This window comes from Bos mutus, chromosome X (genome assembly GCF_027580195.1).
Source record: "Bos mutus isolate GX-2022 chromosome X, NWIPB_WYAK_1.1, whole genome shotgun sequence".
NCBI lineage: Eukaryota > Metazoa > Chordata > Mammalia > Artiodactyla > Bovidae > Bos > Bos mutus.
Window position 1 is genome coordinate 54,230,105 of NC_091646.1, and position 4,701 is coordinate 54,234,805.

Here is a 4,701-nt window from a genome sequence, read left to right on the forward strand (position 1 = left end):
ACCCTTACCTGATTTAACTTAGAAACAAAGAGAGACGATTCAACTAAAATCAGAAATGAGAGAGGAGATATTAGAGATGATGGCAGAGACATAAAGAAAAGGTTATAAAAGGATACTCTGAAAATTATGTACCAAAAGTTTGGATAACTTAGAAAAAAATGAATAAATTCCTAGAAGCACTCAACCTACCAAGACTGAATCATTAAAAAATAGCAAATCTGAACTCACTGACAACAAGTTAGAATATAGAATCACTAATCAAAACTTCCTAACCAAAAAAGTCCAAGACCAGATGGCTTCACTGCAAATTTTTACCGAATATTTAAAGAAGAATTAATACCAATCTTCCTAAAACTATTCTGAAAAACAGAAGCAAAGGGAACACTTCTAAGCTCATTCTATGAGGTCAGCATTACCTTTATACCAAAGCCAAAGACAATACAAGAAAGAAAACAGATCAACATTTCTGATGAATATTGATGCAAGAATTCTCAACAAAATACTAGCAAACCAAATTCCACAGCACATTAAAACAATTATACATCATAATAAGGTGAAATTTATTCTTTGAATACAAGGATGGCTCAACATACAAAAATCAATAAATGTAATAAAACACGTTAGCGTTATGAGTGACAACTACATGATCATCTGAATTAAGGCAGAAAAAAAACACTAGACAAGAACCACCATCCTTTTATGATAAAAGAAAACACTCAGCAAACCAGGAATAGAAGTAAATTACCTCAGCATAATAAAGACTATATATGAAAAACTCTTAGCTAACATTATACTTAATTGTGAAAAACAGAAAGGTTTCCCTCTAAGATGAGGAACAAGGCACAAATGTTCACTCTCACCACTTCTATCCAACATAGTACTGGAAGTTACAGCCAGAGCAATTAAGCAATAAAAATAAATAAAATTCATCCAAATTAGAAGAGAGAAGTAAAATAATCCCTGTTTGTAGATGATATTTTAAATGTAGAAAATCCTAAAGATTATACACAAAGACACACACACACACACACACACACACAAACTGTTAGAGCTAAAAAACTATTTCAGCAAAGTCGTTGGATACAAACTCAACATTCAAAAATATGTTTCATTTCTGTACATTAACAAACAATCCAAAAAGGTAATTAAGGAAACAATTCCATTTAGAAATAGTAAAAAATTTAAGAATAAACCTAACCATGGAGTTGAAAGACTTATATACTGGAAACTACAAAACCATGATGAAAGAAATTTTAAAAGGCACAAATAAATGGAAAGTCAGCCATGTTCATGGATTATAAGACTTAATGTTGTTAAGATGTCCATACTACCCAAAACAATCTACAGATTCAATGCAATTGTTATCAAAATCCCCATAGCAAATTTCCATAAAAGGAGTCAAAGAAGTTCATTACATATTATAGTTATTAACTGTTTATCACATATATGATTTGCAAATATTTCTCCATTCTAGAGGCTGCCTTTTCACCCTGTTGTTTCACAAAAGTTGCTAAGTTTGATGTCCCATTTGTCTATTTTTGTAGAAAAAGTTATCCTAAAATTCATGTGGAATTTCAAGGGATCCCAAACAGCAAAACAATTTGAAAAGAAGAAAGTTGGAGACCTCACACTTTCTGATTTTAAAACACATTACAAAACCACAACAATCAAAAGTGTTACTGACATAAAGATAAGCATATAGATAAATGGAATAAAATATAGAGTCTAGAAATAAATCCTCATGTATATGGTGAAATAACCTTTGACAAGGGTGCCAAGACCATTCAATGGGGAAAGGATAGTCTCCAAAATGCATTTGGAAAACTGAGTATCCACATGAAAAAGAAGGAGGTTGTACACTTATCTTACACTATATACAAAAATTAATTCAAAAATGGATTAAAGATGTAAACATAAAATCCAAAACTATGAAACTTCTAGAATAAAACACAGGGGGAAATCTTCATGACATTGGATTTGGCAATGATTTATTATATAGGATACTAACAGCAAAATAGTCAAATAGGACTATACCAAACTTAACTTTTATACATAAAGCACACAATCAAAACAGAGTGAAAAATCAACCTATGGAATGGCAGAAAATATTTGAAAATTATATGTCTGCTAAGGGGTTAATATCCGTAATATATAATTAACTACTGCAATTCAAAAATATCAAATAACCTAATTTTAAAAATGGGCAAAGTACTTGAATAGACATTCTTCCAGTGATGATGCACAAATATCCAACAAGCATACAAAAAGATGGTCAACATTTCTAATTATCAGAGAAATGCAATGCAAATCAAAACCACAATGACATTGCAATCATTAGGATGGTCACTATTAAGAAAACAAAACCACTTTTCCAAAGAAAAATACAGATAGCCAATAAACACATGAAAAGATGCTTCATATCACTAATTAGTAGAGAAATGCAAATCAAAACTACATTGAGCACCAAGCATCCTGTATCCTGCATCGAACCTGGACTGGCAATTCATTTCTTATATGATATTTTACATGGTTTCAATGCCATTCTCCCAAATCATCCCACCCTCTCCCTCTCCCACAGAGTCCAAAAGACTGTTCTATATATCTGTGTCTCTTTTGCTGTCTTGCATACAGGGTGGGATGATCCAGAGGGATGGTATGGGGAGGGAGGTGGGAGGGGGGTTCAGAATGGGGAACATGTGTACACTCGTGGTGGATTCATGTTGATGCATGGCAAAACCAATGCAATATTGTAAAGTAATTAGCCTTCAATTAAAATAAATAAATTTAAATTAAAAAAAAAAAACTACATTGAGGTATCACCTCACACCAGTCGGTATGGCCATCATCAAAAAATCTACAAACAATGAATGCTGGAGAGAATGTGGAGAAAAGGAACCCCTCTTGCAGTGTTGGTGGGAATTTATTTTTATTTGTGCATCATTTATTTTTTTAATTAATCTATTTTTTATTGAAGGATAATTACTTTACAGAATTTTGATGTTTTCTGATATAGCCACTATGGAGAACACTATGGAGATTCCTTAACAAAAAAACTAGGAATAAAACTACCATATGACTCAACAATCTCACTACTGGGTATATATACCCTGAGAAAACCATAACTGAAAAGACACATGTATGTACCCGAGTTTTCCTGGCAGCACTATTTACAATAACTAGGACATGGAAGCAACCTAGACATCCATCAACAGATGAATAGATAAAGAAGATGTGGTACATATATACAATGGAATATTACTCAGCCATAAAAAGAATGAATTTGAATCAGTTCTAGTGAGGTAGATGAACCTGTTATTCAGAGTGAAGTAAGTCAGAGAAAAACAAATATATTAATGCATATAAAATATGGAATATAGAAATATGGTATTGATGAAACTATTTGCAGGGAAGAAATAGAGACTCAGATACAGAGAATGGATTTGTGGACACAATGGGGTAAGGAAAGAGTGGGATGAACAGAGAAAGTAGCATTGACATATATACACTATGTGTAAAATAGATAGCTGGTGATAGGTTGCTATATAACACAGGAAGCCCTGTGTAGTGCTCTATGATGACCTAGAGGAGTGGGATGTGGAGAAATCTGGACCTTTGTGCACTGTTGTTGGGACTGTATAATGTTGAAACCATTATGAAAAAACATTATGGAGTTATAGAATTTCAATTTTGCAAAATGAAAATGTTCTGGAGATCTTTTGTACAGCAATGTGAAAATATTTAACACTGTTAGTATGAGTCACACATTCATGTCTTTTTGTGATGCCGTGGACTGTAGCCTGCCAGACTCCTCTGTCCATGGAATTTTCCAGGCAAGAATAGTGGAGTGGGTTACCATTTCCTTCTCCAGGGAATCTTCCCAACCCAGGGATCAAACCCAGTCTCCCTCATTGCAGGCATATTCTTTACCATATGAGCCACCAGGGATGCCCCTTTTAACACTGTTAAGAAGTGAAGTCGCTCAGTTGTGTCTGACTCTTTGCGACCCCATGAACTGTAGCCTGCCAGGCTCCTCTGTCCATTGAATTCTCCAGGCAAGAATACAGGAATGGGTTGCCATTTCCCTCTCCAAACACTGTTAAGATGTAAACTTAAAAATGGTTAAGATGGAAAATTTTATTTACGTGTTTCTTACCAAAATTTCTTTAAAAAATCAAGGGCTCTGAGATCTGACTGACTGAAAACTGGTCATTGGTTTGAGTATGTTCATGAGCTGAGAGATCTATGACAAGTATGTTATAGTGGTGTTTCAGTATTTCCAATTATTAAAAAAGAAAATAACATAGTACCTCTCACACAAATTTGCTGTCAGAAGCAAATGAGATAAACTATGTCAAAGCACTTAACCACAGTACTTACTAGATAGTATTTGTTAGCAATGATTGCTAGTTCAGGACACCTTTAGGCTACAGTTCCAGAGTAAGGGTTTTTATGTGATGAGGAAAGCAAAGCCTGAACTCTGATGACCAACATACTCTTTTCTCACAGGCCTTAGGTGAGTCAGAGAAGCAGGGTCATGAAGGTGTACAGATAGGATATTTCTGATTCTCTGCCTATCTCCTTTAAGGCAGCCAGCTACATCTCTGGTTGGCCAAAACTTTATCTATTTAATCCTCTGAATTTACCAGAGAAAGAATTAAAGGTGTTAGGAGCATACCCCTAACTTTTAGAAGGATCACAATG